Source organism: Balearica regulorum, chromosome 2, assembly GCF_011004875.1.
Source record: "Balearica regulorum gibbericeps isolate bBalReg1 chromosome 2, bBalReg1.pri, whole genome shotgun sequence".
Taxonomy (NCBI): Eukaryota; Metazoa; Chordata; class Aves; order Gruiformes; family Gruidae; genus Balearica; species Balearica regulorum.
The window spans coordinates 133,252,801-133,276,650 of NC_046185.1; the positions used below are offsets into that span (position 1 = coordinate 133,252,801).

Consider the following 23,850-nt stretch of genomic DNA (forward strand, 5'->3'; position numbering starts at 1 on the left):
TTCTAGGTTACAAAAATGAAGCATTTGCATAATAGATATAGCTAACTACTTCAACTGTAAGAAAACCTGGAAATACCTCTCTTGTCTCACACTGATGCTGTGAATGTAATACTTTCTCCTTGACTGTAACAGGCCTGGTCTTACCTAATGATAGACTAAATCCAGGGGATGCCCCAGAGAGGCCGCTGCTCAGCAGGTGCAGGTGTTGATCACAGAGGAACTTAGCTGTCTTCCTGTGTGAGCACAACACTAAAAAATCATCTCTGGGATTGCTGGAGGAGCATCAGCCAAGAGGATCATTGCGGCATGCAGATAGGCAATCGCCAAGGATTGCCAGCGGTGCCTGGAAATCGGTGTGCGTGGGGACAGCACTGGGGCTCTGCAGCACAGGGAAGGCTTGAGCCAGATGAAGGTGTGTGCTTGTGTAGTGGCGGACGTTGGCGTGCAGCAGAAGGCCGATGGAAAAGCCTAAAGGTGGAGCTCAGAAAAGCACTCATTTTGCGTAGGGCCTTGTCCAAAATAGCATCAAAATTGCTTTGTCAAATCTGGGATGGAATTCTCTTAGCAAAACTGGTTTTTTTCTGAGCAAATTAGTATTTTTTATTATTATTTTAATTATTTTTTTAAGTAAAAAAGCTCAGGAAAGAAAAATACCCATTCCAATAGTTTAAGAAACTCACCTAACCTTTCTTTCCCTTTTTCTCCTAAATCTGAGAATGCTGAGGTCTGGGCCATTCCTATGGTTTCTAAGTCTCATCTTATCCAAGACAACTTGAGCATAGACGAAGTTGACTTTTATCTAAAATCTTCATGAGGTTTCAATGTATTTTACTGTTGTTTGGTTTGTTATCAATATAATTTTTAAAACCATACCAAAAATAATTGCTTTAATCACTTGGTAAAAATCTCTGTTGAAGTTGTGAGAATTTTTACTGAATAAGTCCTGAAGAATCATGTTTGTACACTGTAAGCCCTGTTTAAACTGTAGACACTTTTTATTGTGAGATAAATGTTTCTGCTTTCTATTTTTAATCACAGGGCTGAGCTGGAATTAAGGATCTCTGAACCCTGGGGCTATTTCTACCTGAATCTCTAGGCTGAGAAGGGCCTCTGTAACCATTGCTGTATTGCAGGACATAGATCAACCTTTTAACCTTGGGTTTACGGGGGATTGATTTATAGTGGCATTGGCACTGCTGGAGACACGTCCGCTCAGGAGCTGGACTCTGCTTTCAGGCCCTCCATCCACGGGAAAAAGCGTGCTCTGTTCCTCTGCTGTTAGCAGGTTAATGTACTCATTTTAACAATTGATTTATCATTTAATTATTAATAATTTTCATTTCCTTTTGTTACTTTTCCAGTTAAGAGACATTATTACAGATAAAGGCTGGGCATTGTGCAGAAAGCATTCAGCTGGGAATCCGCACAAGGTCACGAAGTGTGTTTGCTTGTGTGCTTTTAAAGGAATTAAAGTTAAATTGAGCCCGATATGTGGAAAACAAAGTAGAAAATGTGTATACTGCAGTGAACAGTATGTTTTTAACAGCAAACAGAGGCCACAGACATGGTTACGTTGTGACCACGCAGAGGATGTGATACTGCTATTTTCTCATGGTGCAAAGAAAGTGCAGCCCTTCAGGCCCTCTGGTGTGGGCTCAGTGTTTGCTGGTACCCCCAGCCGCCCCTGCCTCTGCTGGGAGCTCGGCTCACGCGTTCCCGGTGCGGGACCAGAGCCAACCCCGGGCACAGAGAAAGCGAGCAGTGCTCTGGGGCTGCCAGGGCAGTTCTGCACTTGCCTCTTGCTGCAGGAAAGGTGGGTCTGGGAGAGAAAGCCTGGTGCTTTTACCCATGATTTGGGGGTGCTCAAGGGCTGGCGTGTTCTGGTACCCAGGCTAGCCACTGCCTTCCTACAAGATGTGCATTGTCAAATATGGATGGCTCGCCTCTTCATCTCATTTTTTGCCACAGCAGTACTACTTTTTGGCTATTTTCTTTATTATTTTACTGAGGAGAGATGCCCCATAATGAGCATGGTGATGTCCACAGCTCTTCCTTTCTTTTTGTCCTTGATTATCTCCTTGTGGTGTCTAATTGTGAAAAGAAAACTCCAGGAGATCAAGCCATACAGTAATTAAACCCACGTTAAAGATTAAATCAAAGCATTTAACCCTATCTGAATGTGCTATTCTAAATTTCATGGGGCAAACTCTGTGTTTGGGAAAGAAGCTTACTGTGTTTTGCTGAAGAAAATAATAAATTTTCAGGACTTTTGGGCTGTGTAAGAATAGCAGGGACTCGGATCGTGGATCACATAAAGCAAGTAAATCTAGGAAAACGTTTTCACCATGTTTTTGATGGTTCTACTATCTACTAGACCTATTTTGATAAACTGTATTTAAAAATACATTTATCATAACTTGCTTATCAAGATGCATGTCACATGCATCATCATGCTGATCAGCCTGAAATGGAGCAGTTTCTCAGTTGATAATCTGCTGTGGCACAAGAAGGGCAGGTTAGAAGTCAAGACTCCAGGGATTAAATTGTGGTCCCTTTGAAATCGATAGGCATCTTGCCAACCACTTTGGATTCTGCTCTGTTTTGCTGTTTCACATGGATTCTGTTCTTGATCCTTATCAGTGACTTGCTGTGGGACTTCAGCAAGTTATTTAATGCTTCCAGTCTTTTACTTCTCCAGTAGTATTTCACAACCCTTTGTATTATTGTCGTGGTTTAACCCCAGCTGGCAGCTTGCTCCTCTCCAGTCAGGATGGGGGAGAGAATCAGGAGAAAGTGAGAAAACTCATGGGTTGAGATAAAGGCAGTTTAATAGGTAAAGCAAAGCAAGGAATTCATTCCCCACTTCCCATGGGCAGGCAGGTGTTCAGCCATCTCCAGGAAAGCAGGGCTGCAGCACACGTAATGGTTACTTGGGAAGACAAATGCCATCACTCCAAATGTCCCCCCTTCCTCCTTCTTCCCCCAGCTTTATATGCTGACCATGATGTCATATAGTATGGAATATCCCTTTGGTCAGTTGGGGTCAGCTGTCCCGGCTGTGCCCCCTCCCCAACTCCTTGTGCACCCCCAGCCCACTGGCTGGTGGGGTGGTGTGAGAAGCAGAAAAGGCCTTGGGTTTGTGTAAGTGCTGCTCAGCAGTAACTGAAACATCCCTGTGTTATCTGCACTGTTTTCAGCACAAATCCAAAACATAGCCCCATACCAGCTACTATGGAGAAAATTAACTCTATCCCAGCCAAAACCAGCACAATTATGTATAACGCAGTAAGACCAATATGTAAATACATTAGATATATGTGTAATATTAAAAACATAAAGATGATCAAATGCTCCTCTGCAATCATTCTCTTGACACACTGATTTCCTGTTCAAGTTTGTGGGTAGGAAAGGCCAAACTATTTCCTACACTGAGAAATATAATTTGTGTAGGAAAATATTTTACACTCTGTGGGTAATTTTCTGAACCTTTCTTTCCATAGATTCTGTGGGCAAAACCCCTTTTGAGGTCAGCAGCAGGGCTGTGTGAGTAGGGCCTAAGGAATACATTTGGCACTTGGAGCACGTAGCAGGATGCTGATGGAAAGGTGTGCAGACCAAGCTCTGTAACAGCATGTTTTCTCCAGCATTGTAGGACACAGCAAGCAACACTGGTGCAGAGAAGAACAGCACCCATGTTATTCCCTAGGAACTGCAAATCTCACTTCTTTCTCCAGTTGCACTTCTCACATCTCAGACAATCCATCATCTGCCTGCTGTGGAAAGGAGCACCCCCCTTCTCCTTCGCACCATCTTTGGCTGCATGCCACACTGCTTCCCTGGCCAGGCACCTTGTGGTCATGATCTTGCTTGGTAAGTTGATTGGTTTGATGGAAAGCAGAACCACCAAAACTGGTGTGAGGGTGATGGAGAGCAGGACTATCCCAGTGGAACGTGACATTAACTGTGATGTGAAATCATGCTCCCAGCATTATGGTAAAATTCAACCTCTATTTTTTAAGGTACTTGTGCCTGAAATCAAAGGAACCTGAGCACTTGGATACCTTTGGCTACACCTATGCTGCTAAAGGCACCTGGCCCCAGGAGCAATCCCTCGTTCCCAGGTGAAGGCATGTGAAGTGGCTCATGTCTGGCAAACAGCACCAGGGGACATCTCCAGGCCTCGCATGGTCACCCTGATGAGCAAGTAAAATGTGCTGTGCCCTGGCCATCCTGAGGGGATGCTGCACAGCTGATGGATAAATTCTTCCTCTCCAGAACAAGGTAGTCTTGGCCATCTTCTCTCTTAAGAATAGTAACTACATCATGGTGTCCCCTGAAATGTGCCTGGGCATTGCCTGGGAGATGCAACGGGGCCAGGGAGCCTGTTGGAAATTCAACGGTACGGGAAGTGCTCATGTTTGTGTCCTGGCCCTGTTTAGCTCCCTAGTATACGTGTTTCCTTCATGACTCAAGATGTTATTATTTTGTGGTACATTTGCAGTTCAGAGTGCCTGAGTGGTGCATCACAGCCTGCCAGATGCAGGTTTGGTAGCATGCCATCAGGCTGTAAGGCTTGTATGTCCTGGGATGTGGCAAGTGGGCATCCGTGGAGCATTTTCAAGCTGCAAAGCCAGCTAGGGTAATGTTAGAAGATTAATATTGGAGGAAGGACCCCAATGGGTAATGGTTTTTCTCATGATTTCAGACTGTGGGATGATTATTGTCAGCTGGACTAAGCCAGCTTTTGATGCATTTATGCTATGCGGGTGGCCAGGGGATTGAGGGACCGAGCTAGAATGTGACATCATTTGCAGCATAGGTGCCCCCAGCTTTGTGTTGGTTGGTCTTTCCGTGCTTTGGGATCCTGGAGCGGAGAGAAAGTGCTATGTAAGTGCAATGCAACAAGGCATGAGGGCAGCTGGACTGCTGGGGAAGCAGGCAGTGGGAGTTTGCTCTGTGTGCTCCTGTAAGGTCCCAGGGCTGCCCATGGCCATCTGCTTCCACATCTGACCTGTTCGGCTCTCTTTGTTTAAACTGAGCGAGAGCAGCAGCGGTGCCCCCCTCTCTGCCAGGCCCCGCAGGTGCTGCTCCGCAACCCAAACCGGAGAAAGAAGTGCACGTTTACGGAAAGTCCTTTTCCCTCCCTTTCCTTTCCCTTTTAAGGCTCTTGGCCAAGCTGTGTGATTCTTATCTCATCTCTGCAGAGCCTTTAAATGAGGTCATTCAGGAAGTTTAATTAATCCTGTACAATTGTCGCTACATCCTTGGCTGCGCATTGTACTAGGGCCCAGCTCACTACCACAATGCATCTTACGACAGCTGAACATCTGTTTAGAAATTGATTGCCAAGAAGAAGTACTTGCTAAGCCTAGTCTTCCCTCCGGCTGTATGTATGTAGTTCAACACAATATTGTATAACACTGTTGAGAGAAAAAACAGAATTTCCCCCTTCTCTCAAGATCAACTGGCAAAGCAAACTAAATTTATCTGGGAAATGCTGGTTCTGAAGTATCAGTGGTAAAGAAGCAGGCTGACCTATGTGTGTCCCGTTCGGCTTATTTCCCAGGCTGGCACCATCCGAGGTGCTGGGCTGCGAAATGACACCGCGAGACTTGGGATGCTGGGGCTGGTTCACTGGGGGCTTCAGTCCCCAACCACTGCTGCTACCTTGCCTCAGCCCTGGGACCTTGCATGTCCCCAAGAGAGTGCACTCTTCCATTCCTTACCCTCTTGGACTGCAGTGAAGGACGATGTGTTTCTGCTGCTCCTGCGAGTGGGGAATGTTACACACACGTGTACACATATACATACATACACACAGATAGAGTCTTAGTTCTTCTCAGCCTCCCAGGACAGCCTTTAAAAAATGATGCTCTAGAAGAGGAAGAAAAGAAGAAAGAGAATGATAATGAAGGGGGGGGGGGGGGGAATTGCAAGTCCTTTGCAGGGGAGGAGGAGAATGATAGCTGCAGGAGAGGAAGGGATTGGTGGGTGTGGGCACCAGCAGATATATGGGGCAAGTAGCACCCAAGGCCATAGGGGCAGAGTAAAAATGATGGAACATGTAGAAGGCATGGTGTTAGGATGTGCCTTTATCTGACAGAATACTAAAGTATCCTTGGAGCCTTTTAATCTGTCACTTCCTTTATTTGCTCCTATCCCTCTCTGAGTTTTCTCCAAACACCTTAGTGGTACAAGAATACAAAGAAGCTGAGGATAAAATCCTACAAGAAGTTGCTCTTTGTAATGGTAGGCAAGCATTGGGACCCGAAATGACACAGCTCATCTTTCAGGGAGAAGCAACACTTGTCCTTATTCCCACAGACAGAAGAGCTGATGTGCTGCGCCCCAGAGCCCGCTCGCCTGGCGTAACCGCTCGTGTTGGGGAAAGGCTGAGGTGGGCTGGTGCAGCCCCTCGTCCCCAGCACGCACCTGCACCACACCAGCCCCGCTGCCCCCCGGCCCCTCGCTGGCACGGCGGCTGCTGCAGCTTGCCTAGGAGTGATCGGACATGAAAACTCTCTAATTTGGCATCTGTGATGAATAATGGATGGAGAGAGTTAATGTAGTAAAATAAAGACTTTTTGAGTCTCCTGAGGTAATAATCCATGCTTCCAATTTCCCGAATGGTCCCGCCTTTTGCTTCAGTAATGAAATCTATTTTTCATAGTTTGGCCTTTTTGAGTTATTTGATTGGTTTCACTCTTTGCATTTGTTCAGGGGGGAAAAAAAAAAAAAGATATTGCTTTCTTTGAGACTTTGCAGAGTGATTATGTAGTAAGATGGACAGAGAGGTGTATTTATATGCAGCTAGAGCCTTCAGGATTATTAATCCCTGGGATATTCAGATTTAACTCCATACAGGGCCAGTCTTTTATTCTGGAATCAGCAACATTGGTTTATCTTCAAATAAGTTCCTCCTTCTCCAATATCAAATTGTCCTTTCTTGGGGTTATTAAAGAATAGAATTTAAAATTCATAACATATACTAATTATTTAATTTTCTTCATTTGTACACTTGTCTTGCAAATACAGGCAAGCTCTAAGCACTTAACAGTTTACATAACCTGCAGTATATAAAGGTATCACCTATAATTATGATGAGATAATATATATTATATAATTATTTGTGTCATCTCTGAAGAACTGAGATCTACACTGACTTCACACACAGAAAGATGCCTGCCACGCGTTGTCTGAAAAGACACGGAGGGGCTGATCTTTCCAAACGTCGTCCATGTGCGGATGTGAAATGGGTGGCTAAGGTGTCCTCCTTAGATGAATCGCACAACTGGTCTCACTGCAGCATAGAGGCATAATTGTGTGGCCAGGGACCGCTACTGGCGGCATGATGTTTGCTGGCAGGAGGTATCTGTTTGTTTACACCCTTACAGCACCTCTCTGGAGGACAAAACCAAACCCAAAGCCCATCATCCCTCTGGGGATGCCTCACTTGTTTTGGACTTTAGATATCCTGCTGTATAAGGTATACTGGAGAGCTTTACACTCAGCTTTTTGTCTAAGACACACGTGAAGCCCAACTTAAAGGAGGGTATAAATACTAAGGAGAACTAGAGGTGATATCTGACATTATCTTTCTAGGAGGATTTATATTTATTGATAGCTTTCTAGCCAGTGTTTTCCTGCCTCAACACAATCCTCTCAAGTACACTTATGGGACTGCACGGGCTGCATTTTAGAGTGTTTATCCATCTTATTTTTTGACATTGGTGCAGATGTGTCTAATTCCGATTTTTGTGCAGAACCGTTAGGAGCCCGCGTAGTCTGGGCACGCGTCTTTCATAGCAGAATAACTCCCCTGTTGTCCACACCTCTATCCTGTAGTAATTCTGCCATTTTCATGTTTTGTGTGTCTCAGAGCTGCCCAAGCTTGCTTCCCTCTCAGAGTATCTTGTACTGGTTTATGGCTTGTGTGGAAACCGCAGGCAATGGAGAACTGCTTTCTGTGAGTGTAATATACCTCTTGTTCGTATAAGAAAAGTTTGTTTTATCTGCTTTGGGGTATAATTTCAAGTCAGGAGGAGATGGCAGATGGTAAAAGCAGCGTTTTTAAAGTTTAAAGGCCAATTTGTGTCCTGATCTTACACCCTGCCTTTATTCACGGTTGAAGCTAAAGGGGATTGTACTGGCACAGTCAAATACAGAATATGCCGTGCTACCTCTGAAATAAATAACAGCTGGCACTGATATATACAATACCATATTTCTTCAAAGGGCTTACCATACATTAACTAATTAATCCGATAGTGCTTTTATTTAATGAGGTCTGAGTACCAGCACGCTCATGGAAGAGCTATATTCTCTAAGCGCTGTTCTCTGAAGAATACCGCCTTTTGTTTTAAGTGCCCCACACAATAGTATTTTATTGATTACTGTTTTTCTCCTACAGTGCCGTAGGGTTTTCACGTAGCAACATGCTGGAGAACCAGCTTTACTTTGCATTATATTAGGTGCCATGACTGCAGTTTGCTAGTACTTGACATTTCCATTTAAATGGGGTTTAAAACTCCACAAATTCTTGCAGAAATGGAAAAAAGAAAGAGGTAACTAAGAAAGCCATCAGTCCTAGGAAAAGGTCTCCTGTCTCAGGTTGCTGCAGTGTGTCGAGTGTTTTAGCACGGTGGCTTGGATGCTTGAAACACAGCTAGATTTAGCCAAGTTTTTGCTCCAGGCTGAATCTTTTGTCCTTCCTAGGCACTAGACATGTCTAGGCCTGCGAGGTTTGTTCCTCTCCCCAGCACACAGACCTCGCTTGGCACAGGGAGCAACCCCCTAAGGCTGCCTGCAGCACTTTGAGGCTCAGCAACCTTATCGCCCCGCTGATTGCCGGCATCTCAACAACCCTTGGTCCTGGCGAGAATGATGCAGCTATCTAGGGGGGGAAATGGCCGCAGCCCATGGTGGGGTGCCTGCCAGTGTCTGTCTGACCTCGAGGCCGGCTTCACATCCTGCTCTGGGCGATGGTTTCAGCTGGGCGGGGGGCCGACGCACCGCACACAGCAGGAAAGGCAGCTCAGTAGGCATCCGTTTTTATGGATCACTCAGATTCATGATTTTATCTGGGCATGCAGAGCTGCGGCTATCAGCCATGGCCTCCACATAACTTGGGAACAAGACAGGTTGGAGTCTTTCACCAGACAAGTTAAATTGTGCGTCAGATCGGTTGGGATTCCGCTCATTTAACAGCCAAGGTTTGGTTTATAGGGTTGCAGTGCTACTGGCACACCTCGTGATTTATAGTTATAAAAGACCACTGAACTGCTAAGCTTTTTAAAAGCTTTATAAATGTGTAATATGGGGAAGATTGATTAAAATATGCTTCTAGATGCAAGTGGCATCACATTCTCTGATCATATATTAGCTAGTTATAGTTTATCTTTATTTCTCCTAGCCTCTCATATCATGAATTCTCTAGCAGGCTTCTTTCTGGTTTATCAAATATATTGTCAGGTATTTTGGCTTCAGCAGTGGTTTGCTTTTTTTTTTTTATGTGATGGTTTTAGTGTCTGTCCTAAGTGCCTTAGCACCACTGTTGACAGGATGCAACAGGCCCCGCTTTCTCTCCCTAATCCCTACTCCATTTTGCTTGCTTTATGCTGAACTTCTACTGACTAAAGGTGGCTGGTTAATAGCCAACTGCTTTCTGCTTACCTGTGTCATACTTACTGCCCCTGATCTGCTTACCTTACTTACTGGCCCTGAACTGCACCACTGTCAGGTTCCCTAAACTGCTCTTTGTATGTTCTCAAGGCCATAACTCACAGAAAGCGGAGACAAGGAGAGAAAAGGGATTTCTGTCCATTTCCCTCCTCTCTGAATTGTCCAGTTTGGGGGTTGTGTGTGACAGGAGTGCATCCATTGATCAAAGACATCAGTGCTGGAACCCCTGCACCTCCACTGTACCCAATTTTCCTCTTTAAAGCAGTGTTAGTCTGGTTCTTCTAATGAATGCCCCCAGTCATTCACCTGGGCCTTCACATTGCCTGCAAGGCTTAAAGCACATTTTCCTCTCTGCACACCTGGATCACAGCACCTGGTTAAGTTTCTTCTGGAAACAAGCTAGTCCGCGCCCACCAGACACCACTGAAATGCACCGCGTGAGGATGAGCGTGGGGCTGCGTGGCTGCTCTGTGCTATGAATGCTGCCCTAAACACGGATGTGCAGATCCAGCCAAAGGAGCCTGAATGATATGGGGTTTATGCTAAATACAAGTGGTGCATTTTGTCAGGCTGAGAATAAAACTGACCTGAAATCGCCAACCCATTTCTGCTGGACTAATCTCCGCATCTCCCAGCTGGCGAGGCTGCTGTTTCCCTTCTTGTAAAGACTTCCTTCTCGAGTATGAAGCATGTGTGTTAGGAATATTAGATTTCTAAATTAATGTTTGAAGAGAAACCAGGGGAACTGGAGGAAACACTGAGCTGACTTCTGGCATGATTGGACAGCCATGACTCCTGCTTCTTCAAATGATGGGGACAGCCCCTGACTGCAGGGCAGCGTTTCCCTGTGGATGCACCTTTTCCCTTTCCTCCTTTGCAGGATGGTGTTCTGGGCACAGAAATTGCCTAAGCTGCTTAGCAGAAATGTAGCAGCTCCTCTGCCAACTGGGGGCTGCGGGTCCTTCATCATGTCTGTATTGGTGGCCTTGAAAAGTCTGAAGACAGCCCCGGTCTTACGCTTTGTGACGGAGGCCTGGCCCACCCTGGGAAGGAAATAATCATACTGTCTGCTCTGCCCTTGTCCGGTTTGGAGCCAAAGATGTCACTTCACCACAAAAGCCCAGAGGAAGAGGAAGGGGGAATGACCTCACCCAGCCGCAGCAGAGAGCACAAAGGGGATGAAACCATTGCTGACTTTCTCAGCTGCTCTGGGAACTTCCCTTCCCTGGCCTTTCTGAAAGTGGCATTGGTATCTCCAACCAACCAAGCACTCTTCTGTCTGACGCCTCCTGTCTGTGTCCTCTCACCCGCCCAGTCTGACCCAGTTCTTGCTCTCCCGGCGCAGCATTCCCTCGGCAGCAGGACACCTGGACCCGTGCAATGCACCTCCCAGGCTCCCTCCCCACTGCTCCTCTTCTATGTCCTGGCACTGGCCACCTTTGCTGCCTTCCCCCATGCACACCAGCCTCTGCTGCACCTGCTGGAGTCCTGCCCGTGTACATTTGAGGGTCTCTCCTTGGGTAGCAGCCTTGGATATGACCAAGTGTTGGGCTACTCATGAGTCTGCCCACCTGTTTTTCATTGGAAGGTGGAAGCTATCTCAGGGAAGGGCTGGTATAACAGTCTGTATCACACATACATTACTGGAGATAAGACAACTCCCAAAGAATCTAGATGTTCTATGCCCTTTTTTTTTAATTGACTACTAAGTAATGAATGAAAACCAGGCTTATAACATTCAGGTTTTAAGAACTTCCAATTTCCTTTGATGTAGGCAAGAAAATTGTAAAGGCTTGGTTTGGGCAAAAATAATATCAGAATAATGCATTCTACATCCAAAGGAACTGGAAAGAACTAATAGGTGAGCTACAGACACATGTATGTGCTTTAGTCATGAAGGAGAGCATCCCTTTGCATGTTTGCTGCCTATTTTATGCCCATGGATTTCCCTGTTTTCTTGATTCTGTTAACCTCCCAAGGTGTATGAATGTTGGCAGGCTATCAGGTGTGTAAATACCAGATGAGATCAGTTTTAACTGGGGAAACTAGGAGTGGGAAGTGATTTTTTTTTCTTTTCTTACAATAGTGAAAAGGTTTGGGTCTTATTTTACTGGAACTAATTACCTTAGCTAATTAGACACTGGTTTCGGTCTGTCCTGCTCCTGCATTAGTCATCTGATGGGAATAAGAGCAGAGAGCAGAAAGACATTAAATTTTTTTTTTATAGTATCTCAATTGGCTTGTCTTTAACACACAGTGTGCAAAAGTATGATGGAGAAGTACGGTCAGTGATGTAAGACTCCGCAGTCATTTGCAAATTGTAGTTACTAAATCTTTGGTAGTAGAAGGTTTGACTTCAGTAAATACTAAGATAAATTCAGGTACAGCTTCCAAGATATTTTTATACTCTGAGATCAGCTACCATAACAAGCAGTGTTACAGCTAGGTTTTTTTCTTTTTTCTCTTCCTCCATCCCTTCCTTAGTGCAGAGGAACATTCTTTTTGAAGTCTTAGGACATGGTGCTTCAAAGCAAAATTATAACCTTAAACATAAATTCCTGTGACACGAATATCCCTGTGTCTTCTCAAGGTGATGACTTCTAATACTATCATCACTAAAAAGGCAATAAAATATAATAATGAGCTGTCAGTCTCATCAGCTTTCTTAGAGGAGTGATGAGATAAATTGCAGAGTGACGCAGTTGAAAGTTGGAGTAAAAATACATTTATTATGTTTTTGAAATCAATGCATGTTTCAGAAATGTTCAGTAATAGGCAGCATGCTTTGGACAGATTTCTAAACCTACTGAACTGGAATTTAAAAGTGAATGTGCATGTGTCAAGCTCCAATAGGTGTCTCTAATAGCTAAAAAGGAATTGGTAATGCTCATCCTCAAACATCACAAAAACCCCTGATCTGTATTTTCCCAAACACTGTTCTGGACCCTCTGCGTGGTTTGGTCCAGCATCAGGAGAGGCTTCATCCTCTCCTAAGAGGTGGTGGAGGAAGATACAACAAGTATTGTAATGCTTTCATTCGTCAGCAGAGCACTTACAAAGATGTTTGGAGATAAGAATCCTTTTCCAAGCTAAACCTATTGCTATCAATAAGTGCTTTGAGGCTGCTGTTTCCATATTTTGATTTCCCTTCCAGCTTTTCCATTTAGATTATGTCAAAAGATGAAATTTTATATGGCCTTTCTCCTGGCCATTTCTCTCTCTCCTTCAGCTCACCTAACCTACATGTAAGAACAGATATACTGGACACCTGAAAGCTTGTATTTTGCTTCCAATTTAATTTAATCCTATACTTAATGATGTTGAAAATTCACAGAACCTCTAGAGATTGCTTGGGTTGCAGGCTCTACATTTACAGTTTGCATGAAGGTAAAATTGCATGGGAAATATCTAGGGAAATGATGTATTTTCTCTGCCACAGAAAATACCTTCCTCAGCTGCAGAATCCTTGATTAATCTTTGTCTTTCACATCCTTTTTTAGGGATGTTATCTGTGCCTGGGCTGTGTATTCGTAGCAAGCTCCAGCCAAGTGATTTATTTCCTACTGACTGTCAAAGAGGAAGGATGATATCAAGACGCTGATTGCTGAACTGTCCTGATTGCTTCATTACCGGCATTTTGGAGAGGAAGCCTGGGTACTGGTAGCCTCAGGATTGACAGTCTCTAAACATGCTGAAAAGAACAGGGGAGAGAGGGATTTTCTTGGCAGCATGATAGGAATTGGGCAGTGTCTCTGACAATAAACTACTGCTGAAGGTGGGTTTGCAATATCTGAAGGGTCTGTGTTCTGAACTTGCTCCCAGCTCTCCTCAGACCAAGCTGTGCAATGCTAGTGAAAGTCTTGGAGGAGATGGAAAGCAGAAAGCTCCCTTGCAAGTTCTGCTCTCTCCAGCCAACTACATGCCTACAGATTTTTTGCCAGCTAGGTGGCTGTGCGCATGGTATTATAACTCCGGAGACCACAGTGGAGGGTTCAGGTTGCAAGAGTCTCCATGGTGCCTCAGCCTGGTGGTGTTTCGCGCTGCTGAGCCTTTGGGTGGTGCAAAACATCTCTGGAGGCCAAAGAGTCCCTGTTACCCAGGAAAAGGTTAACTGCATAAGAGGCACGGCTGGAGCCCCGCTGCAATACTGCAGGTAGAGGGAGGGAATGGTTTTGCGGTGCCCGAGGACTGTGCCAGCACCAATTGTGCCCACTGAAGGATAAGGAGAGCTTCTCTGTTTATTACCAGCCTGGACGAGCGCATGGCGTATTTTACCTGCCATCTGCTGAACCTGGGTATCTCTATTGCATCGGCTCTGTGCTCACACGCCAATGGCTTAAAATCTGTTTCCCCACGTAGGGCTGAGTTTCTCCTCAGCACGCATGGTCTGGAAGTAAAAAAGCAGCCAGACACTAATTTTATTCTTTACTTCTATGTAAATTAACTACACAAATTTGTGGACACTCTTCAGGGCTAAATTTTTGAGCTAAACCCAGCTGGTTTGGGGGACCAGGGAATGTGTGGGCAGGACTAAGCATGGGATCAGAAAGCAAGGTCTCCTTCTCAGGTCTGGGGAGGTGGGAGAAGAGCTAACGAGCGTAACAATGGTGGAATGGTTCCCACGATATGGGCAGCCATGGAGAGAAGAGGAGCCTGCTGGGCTTTTGATATCTATTTTGGGAACTGGCTGGAATTTTAACTGCCTTCACAGCTCAGGCTCCTGTCTTGAGCGATCTGTTCCTTCACAACAGGAGGAAGGGATTGCTCTGCCTCCTATAAAAAAAAAATCTGTTGCAAAGTTTTTTGGAGATAGCATTTTGTTAGCAACAACGACAGTGGATGAATTCATTTAAAAATGAAAGTGGCAGATGTAGATGTAATTATTTCTTCCTTTTCTTTGATATGAAGATATGTAGATGTACATCTTATACTGACCTGGGGTTGTTCAGACAAGGGTTACTAACGTAGTGCTGTCTTTTTTAAGTCTAGCAGTACCTGTAGTGACACAACCGTGGCTCAGCATCAGCATTCCCTCTCTGAACACGCCTGTTTTCAGGCATTTATGTAACTGCTGCTGGAATTTCCTACTGACTGGTTGATGCCTGTCAGATCTATTGAAACCATTTCAGCAAATCAGGAGAAAAAATGTTTTCTGTTGCCTAGAATGGAAGTCTTTTTTTTTTTTTTTTTTAAAGAGGAAAACTGAAAATTATTGTAATTGAAGAGGTTGCCCAGAGAAGCTGTGGAATCTGTCACTGAAGTTTTTTGGGACCTGACTGGGCAAAATCATAAGAAACCTCACCAGGAGGCCATCTAGGTGCCTCCCAAGGTCCCTTCCAGCCTCAGTGGTTCTGTGATTTCACGAACTGTGAACCTTGGCAATGTGATGGCAATGTGCTTTTGAAAACTTGGTTTAAAAATACAGCACTGGGGATAATAACGCCAGGTCAAGATTGGCAGTATGTCAAATGCTTTAGGTGAGATGGGATATTTATTTGCAACCTCCATACCATGATGAAAGGAGCTGATTTTTGATGACAGTGCTGTACATCTGTCAAAGAAATCCCACCACATTGTTTACGGTGAGTAGATAGTGCATGTGTACATTGCAGTATACCTCTACAATACATACTCATAAAGAATGGTCTTAGTAGAATAATGTTCCTTTAGGCATTATCTGAACTCATACCAATGTGATAAGCTCTGTGACGCTGTGGATCTCCTTCTCTCCATCCCTCCGGCAGAGCCTGCAGGCTGCCACAGAAATGGGCAGGAAATTTTCTCAATGGGCAAAGTTCTGCTTTTTGAGAAGAATTGTGTCTGTGTTTGTCAGGATTCAATTTATCAAAAGCTGTAGTAGACACTAAATGGCATGGTGGCTATTTACTAGGTAGTATGCAGAGGGAGATAGTAAAAGCTATGCACACAAAATGAGAAGGCTGTTGTGCAAACCAGAGCACAGCTGCATATCTACCAAGTGTCAATGCTGAGGTTAGTGGTTTGGCTCAGTGGACCTTTAGATTTGAGCTACCTCATCTTCCTCTCAAACATCTTCTTTCCAGAGTGATGTTTGACTGTTCACCAGGAATAAGTAGTGTGGAGGAAAACCTCATGTTTCTCTGTGCCCATGTTCCCATTGCAAGGTATCCTACTGGCTTCTTGGCTCTGGCCTCTTTGGAAAGGTGCCGTCTTTCTAGTGGTGGCTGCCACTTGCTAGTGATTGCTACTGGAACGGTTGCTCTCCAAGCACCCCTGCAACCAAGATTTCATTTTCATGCATGTTCCTGCCATGCCTGCCTACAATTAAAGCTGAGCAGCCAGTTAGAGCATCAGCAAAAGTCTGTGAATGTCAGTGCTGCAATATTCAGTTGCCTGCATGAAATAAAACAATCATTTTGAATACGTGAATCTTCTCCTGTGGTTTACTTGACACAACGTCAGTATTAGCTCAGTTCTGCTGTTGTTACCTTCTAACATGATTCTGTGCCTTGTGAAATTATGCAGTCAGGTCCGCAGAGTATGGCCTCAGCAGCGGAGATTTCCAAGACTGGGTCCAAATTAAACCGTAATCATTCTTTTCTGTTTCTTCATTTCTTCTCTCAAATGCCTTTCCCACCATCGCTTCTTCTTGTGTGTACCTTCACTAAGACAGGCAGTGTACTCTTCCATATTGTGCTGTTCTAATATTTCTTTATTCTATTCTGGTTCTTATGCCGCCCACATGAGTATGGTGTCTAACTATCACATACAGATTTGAGGGGAAAAGATTGAAAAAAAAAAAGAGAAAATCAGCCCTGCTAATTAATATTCCTTTACTGATGGAAGGGAGAGAAATCGTTCTGTTAGCATTTAATTTTTGAAAAGCACTCAGTGTAAAGGTTTTGGGAGGAACTTTCTAAATACTTTGCCTAATAAACCAGCAATTATGTGAAAATGAGAATAAACAATGATTGCAGAGACAATGGAATGTGATTTCTGGGGGGAAAAAAAACAACAACTGTGCAAACTCAAGCCTTCTAATGTCAAAGAGAGAATGGCATCAACGCAGCATTGATAAACTATGCTCAAGGAAAGTAAAATACTAGGGAATGGCCATCTGCCCGTCACTGTAGATTAAAAGATACTTTTTTGTTGCCTTTTGAAGTTGGAAGAGAGAGAGAGATGTTTTACTGAACAAGATTATAGGAAAGGACATTCCAGATAGTGAGCCCTTAATCTGGTAGATATGGAAATCAAAAGATATATGGGGAGGCTATCCATCTATCTGCCTATATGTATGGTTGTTATTACTCAGCTGGGCAGTTGGAATTTGGGGTAAATTAGCATGAGAAGGTGAGAACGGAGGATGACTGCAAGAAGCAGCTATGGCATGCAGCTTCCCAAAATTATGTGGCGGTTCTTTGTTGTCAATTTTCAGAGAAGGAAATGAGACTTCAGTGATTGGGCTAATAACTATGTAGACAAAATTAAAACACATTGTAATTCAACATACTCAGTGCCATTTCTAATGGCTTTTCTGTGTCTTGTGGTAATATTCCAAATAAACATAGACTGAGAAAGAGAGAGAAAATATCTTTTTTCTCATTGCAAACTCCTCCTCCAATTATTAGAAGCAAAACAAATCCTTTGTTTCAGTTGCACCTAGAAAGCATGAATGAACTTTGATCTTAGCTCTGTGGTTCAGTACAAGCCTTCACAAGAACATCCAGTACTGATACACTTTGCCATTTACTTCTGAACAGAGAGAAACAAGCTGAAATAAAATAGGATACAGCATGTACAAAGATAGCACAGGCAGAAATGTAGCATACTGCAACATGATGTTGAAAATATTTTTATCATAGCTGTACATCTAGTTCTCAAAAAAGACCAAACCAAACTAGTGCATTTTTTCCTTAAATTTGTATTTTAAAAAACTTATTAGATTCAATGACTTCTGGTTCAGACAAAAGAAACTGGAAGAGAAAAAACCAGCATACATAAAAGAACATGGGGTATTACCTTTTCAGTTTTAATAAACTCACTGGCAGCTGCAAGAAGCAATGATGAAAAATTACTCTAAGCGCAATTTCTATCTCATATCTGATGCCAGGTAAAAACAAAGCAACAACTGAGACACGAAAATGTGCTAGGTTAAAGTATAAGGAAATGAGGGCTTTTCCCTGCTCTACCCATGAGTCTATAATTGCAGTTTATACCTAAATAATACAATGAAGGGTGCATTAGAGGTAGCATGGGTATTTATAAAACTCAAAAACATGTAGGGAAGGATTCCACACTGGAAGTGTATAGTAAAGCAAGATCTGACTGAACAGAGCCAGGCTTGCCTGCACGGAGATAAAAACAAATATTTGGGCGATGGTACTGCAGCTTTTGTATTATTAAACATACCTACCATTTAGAAAAAAAAGAAAATCTCTCTCTTCCATGTTGGAGGAGTCTGTTCTTCCTAGGGAATCCAGCTGAGTTTACTTCAATGTCTTCCTTGAATCTTGTTAGGGTAGATTTTTCTGTTACTGTTGTCTGCAGCGAGCATGGGACGTTATGTTGTGGAGAGGGTAGACATATCCTTTGAAGCCTCCTTTTTTCTTGTTTTTGGGCTTGAGGGGGTTTCTTTGAAGGCTGGTGCTAATATGCCTGTGAGCACGCACCCTTGTGAGCTGCATTGATCTGACTTAGTCTTGCCTGGGCTATATGAATGGCAACAACTTAAGAAAAGAATGAAGCAATTCTTTCGGCCCTCAGATGTCTGCACAAGGGTGAGGAACTGCAGAGATGCCTCCTATGGCATAGAGGATATTGTGCAAGAGGGAGGATTTGGGGAAACAAGATAATACTCGTATATCCTCTGCCTGGTGGTTAGCAGGGGGGACTTGTGCAAGCGGAAGGGGCTGAAGAGAGGTAAGAGAGCTGTGTAAGAATGGAGCATGCCTGACATCAGAAAATCCACTTCTCTGTGGCTGGGCAAACTGGTGCATGTCCATGAACTATCTCATGTCAAAATCCCCGTGTGTCCTCGAGCCCTGCGATGAGTACACTGGAGGGCTGAGGGAATGCCGGGAGGCATTCATCTGAGGAAGGCAGCTGAACCTTCCCAGGGGCGCTTCCACATGCTCCTTGGGGGAGAGTGCTGCCATTCAGCTAGGTCCCCGGACAACCCAGGGATGGTGACCTTGGCTACCCTTGCTGGCTTACTGCCCGCCTTGGCTTGAGATTTGGATTGCTTAACTATCCCCATGCTACCACATGCCTGCTGCAGGATGGGTGACATTGCAGGTCGAGCGACATAGCGTGGGCGTAATAGCTATGCAGGGACTATGTGTAGGGGCCTTATGGATGTCAAGAGCTACCTGTTTTCTACCCTTACAGGACCGTAGGGACCTTCAGGTCTTGTGGTCCATGAGGAGACAGCATACAGGCACTAACACCAATTCTCTTTCCCTTCTGCAGTTCATCTGCCCCATATCCAGCCCAAATACCAGGTGCAACAGGGAGCACTCTGCCTTAACTGCAGAATTATTTCCTTCTGCCATTAAAAGAAATTTTAATGCACAGCAAGCTCCATTGAAGTGCAAGTGAAGAGCCCATTTCATAAAAGATTTAGGCACCGTCTCGGTGCATACTTTTGATTTGTACAGCAGGGAGCTTGCACTTGGGAAGAAAAAGGGTTGGGGGGAGGACTTTGCTTTAAATGACAGCTTTTTTTTCTCATTCATTTTACATTCAAAAGCCCAAATATATTTTCTCTCTCTCTAGCCTTGATTTATGACCTTATAAAAGTGAGATAGAATCAGCCCAGAAAGAAACAAAGGTTAGGTCTTCCCAGAGCCTGAAGCCTTTGTGTAAGTCCCTGAAGAACAGCTGTGCAAATTACATTTGCTGCTATCAGATAAAGTGGAGACCGAGAGCAGTTTTTCTAGCAGGATCTGGACAAGATTCCATTTTATTTTGTCATTTTGAATGCAGGTTTGATTTTGTTTGCTGGTAATCACAGCCTTTAATGTTACCTTGCTAAAAATGGCTATTGCAGGAGAACTCGCATCAATATGATATCGGTACAGGCAGAGGGAGAAACATCCTGTTTATGTGAATGTCCCTAACAAAAGGAGTCAAGATCTAAAGAGATAGAAAAGAATGCCAGTAACCATGAAACAAACTACATGCCAGATGTTAGTCATGTTGCTTGGAGCACTACTAGAAGTTGATCAGATATTATGTTGATGAGTGCAGCTTATGAACCTGTAGAGAAGGAAAGCAATAGTTGTCATTTGCATGATTAAAGGCTTGTGTAGTACTTCTACATTAAATCATAAATAATTTCCTTTTACCTGATTGTATGAATTAAAAGGTGACATTTTAAGGCATTCACTTTCCTTTCTTTTCAAATTCATATAAAGCATTTCGAAGTAGAAAATAGTTTTATTTTATAGATGAAGAGAGTCAGAGAATCACAAAAAATCTAGGTTCAAAGGGACTTATGGAGGTTATCTGGTCAGAGCCGCAGCTCAGAGCAGGGCCAGATTCAAAGTTACATCAGGTTGCTCAGAGCCTTCTCAAGTTAATTTTGAGTATCTCTATGGAGACCACACATTTTTTCTGGGACAACCTCTTTCATTGCTTAACCACCTTCACAGAGCAATTGTTTTTCCTTCCATTTGGCCAGAATTGCCCTTGATGAAACTTGCGTCTGTTGCCTCTCGTCCCCTCACTGTGCACCTCTAAATTAAAGAATCTGGCTCCATCTTCTCTGCAATCCCCCAAAGGCCCTGGCAGGCTGCTGTTAGGTCCCCCTGAAGCCGTCTCTTTTCCAGGCTGAACAAGCCCAGTTCCTTCAGCCTTGCCTCGCTGGGCAAGAGCTCCAGCCCCACCCATCGTGGTGGTCCTCTCCTCAGCTCTCTTCAGTTTTCTGATCTCACTTCTGTACTGGGAGATCTATAACTGGACACAGCGGCTTTCCAAACACCAAGGAGAAAAACCGATTCCTTCCACATGATGACTATATTGGTTTGATCTGTGCATTGGCTGAGGGTGCACTCTGTCCCACCGTCCGGGCTGCTGCTGAAGATGTTTAACAGTGCCAGCATTGGTATCACCATTCATAACCGGATGCTAATTTTACTGACTGTTGAACGTTGTCTTCTGAACCAAATGGTCCAGCTTCTCATCTACCTTGTATTAGTTATTTTTGACCTATGCGTAAATTCTACCACTGCTTCTCTCTCCCGTGATGGAGATAACTTGGAGCAGAATAGTCAGGACTTGCAGAATTTAACCAGATGTCTGAATAAAATAAAATAAATTTCTGATTATTTAGCCTGCTTTGTATGTTGAGACTCTTTTTAGAAACTAGCTGTGTTTCTCAAAGACTAATAGAAGTTTATTTTTCGTGTTTAAATCTCCTTTGAGTTTCCAGGTATCTTTGAGGAAGTGGAGTGTGGGAAAGACTAAGGCCCAAAGTGAAGGGACTGAAGTTGAGACCAGCAAAGTGTGGATTTGTACAGGGATAAGACCTGTATTGTCACAAACGCATTTGTAGCTAGCAGATGCTGTAAGCACTCTGATTACTCTATATAGTTTCACTGTTTGACTAAGGAAGGAGATATTTCCCCTGCAGCAGTACATCCTTTTTTTTTTTTTCCCCCCCAAATCAAAATTTTCACAGAAGCCTTTGGATTTTGCTAAAACTTTTGATCAGGTTGAAAAGAATCGCCTGACTTTGCTTTTTTTATCAATATTAGGCAGATTTTTCAATAGTATCAAATAACCTGCTTCACTAAATGTGTAAGTAAGCATTGTTTTGGATTGTATTAAAGGATGCTAGGAAGAGTAGCAGCATTATTGTAATATAAAATCACAGTGTATCTGTTTGATAAACAGGTTGTATAGTCAAAATGAAACAATTTTATACTATGAACCCCAAATTTAAAAAGCAGTGTTTCATGGGAGCTTTTGAAATGTCAGTTTTCTGTTTCAGGTAGCTTTATAACTTTCTGAAACTGCTGAGACCTGAGGTGGACCACATGTTTCCAAGAGTCACAATTCATGACATGATGAGATTTCAATGTTTTGACCAGCCCAAGGTGGTGAAGGTATCTCATGCCTCATTGCTTGACACAGCATTGATGGGTTGATCCCTGTTTTATTCTGTACCGTAATCTGATCATAACGAATGGCTCTTCTGACTATTGCATGTAACAGTGGAAGCTTCAGAGCTATACCAAGGTCACAGTTAAGCCTGTCCTAATCTATGGTGAGGACTGTAAGTTGTAATAGCCACATTGCATCCTATTGACTGAGAGCGCGGGCACCTTCATGGTGGTTTAAACTGACACATTTTACTTTGCAACCGAGGCATGCTGAGAACATGCACATGGTCAATTATTGTGATTCAGCTGATGGACCGCCTGTGCCACGGGAACTCAGCTGTTTTTAACCTAGTGTCTCTATCCATACCATTTTTTATACAAAGCCTTGCACTGGACAGCTTTTTTTTTTTTTTTTTTTTTTTTAAATTTGCTTATAATGGAGATTTATTGATGCCAATGATATAATCCAGGTTGATGCATATATAAAAGGCAGGGTGTTTATATATTCTGTAGACAGTTTATAGGGGCAGTAGCGGCTAGACTGCTCAATGATTTAGAGATACCGTAGCAAAAGATCCTTTCTTAATACCATTGCAAACATGTATAGAGATGCACATAGGGAGTTTACACAAAGGGCCATGCAAAAAAAGCCAAGTAAGAGTAAATAAAATTTAACACACTTTCAAGGTGCATATGCTGTGTAAGTACACCTGTGCATTATCAGTGTGTTCACTGCACATTTTTCTCAGAAACTTCATCCTCAAGAGCAAATGTAAGGTGACATTGTAGTACAGCATGCTTTTCTCAATGCCTGTCAATGGGGGGTTGGATTTCAACTCTTCTCCCTATTGAGACTCTCTCGAATATCAAACGGTTTCTGGCTGGGCTGTTTAAAAGATGTATAAGGAAAGTCAGATTCATGATGGTGATTCATTTGTAAAACTTCAGGTGAGGGAAACAACAACCTGTAAAGAATTTCCAGCAAGAAAGCGTATGTGAAGGGATTAGAAAACTATTTCCTGTATCTACCAAAGCCTTCTGCATGGCTGAGTGTAAAAACTGCAGCAGTCACCCTGCACTGACTCCCATGCTGGTGTTTTACTACTGCCCCTATAGTCACTAAAGCAGGCAAATGCAGAACACTGTGAACTGGGTTTTTGAAAGCCAGGATGTAGAATTCAATCGTTCAGAAAGCAAAACACCATCAACAGAAGACAGTGATTGTGCTTTACGCCACCTGGGAGCAGAAAGAGAACATATGTTCAATCATTCAGAAAGCCACGGCAGCCCCACATTGTTCTGCTCCTGATTTTGTCAGTGAGATGTGAAACTGAAACGGTTGTGTCGTCGTTGATACAGAGAAAAAGCAAGTAGTCTACCCGTGATGACCTTGAGGGCCAGCTCTGCTCCTGAGATAGATAGTTCTGTCCATTTTGTTGTTTCTTCTCCTGAGCCTCATGCTGGAATAAAATGGGAGAATGACGAGGATGGGGGACGAGGGGACGCATTCATTGCCAGCAATGTGGGAGCCTCAGCAGCTTTAGAAAGCCTCCTGGCCCCCTGCCTACACCAGCACAAGCCAGCGTTACGCTGCTATGAGAAGAGAGCAGCATCGCGTTTCTGGAGAGCAGCCTGTAGAGTTGCCCCAAAGTTGTACAGCATTAGGTATGCTGGAAAACGGCTACTAAGAAGAATGCAGACTGAGTTTTATGACGGAAGGAATAGCCACTGAAGTCAGTAGATGGTGAACATGACGCAAATCTTTTATAACACTAAGTTTTGCCATGGGACAGTAGACAAGAAATGAAGCAGACAAGGGGTTGGTTTCTTTTCATCCAGCACTCCTGGTTATTTGTTTACACCTTATCAGAAATAAAAGAGAAACTCTGGTAAAGGTGACTCAAACGAAGCCACGTGAACACTTTGCTCTGGAAAGACAGGTTGGCAGAGAAATGGGGAAGACAGTTGTGATGCTTCCAAATGTTCCAGGAAACGAGCAATACTCAGGAAATCAGAGAAGCTGGAATCCCTCGCAGGGATGTGTGCCAGAGACAAAAGCATTGTTGTAACAGCTGAAATCTGT

At 43.7% G+C, this 23,850-nt stretch overlaps 1 long non-coding RNA gene across 1 annotated transcript; it reads left to right on the forward strand.

Annotated features, from left to right (window-relative positions):
* Window positions 1-1,046: 1,046 nt before the first annotated feature.
* LOC142600790 (uncharacterized) lies at window positions 1,047-16,255 on the forward strand. The gene is made up of 3 exons (XR_012834351.1): window positions 1,047-1,277; window positions 13,182-13,456; window positions 14,879-16,255. It is a non-coding gene; the product is annotated as an uncharacterized LOC142600790 (long non-coding RNA).
* The last annotated feature ends 7,595 nt before the right edge of the window (window positions 16,256-23,850 follow it).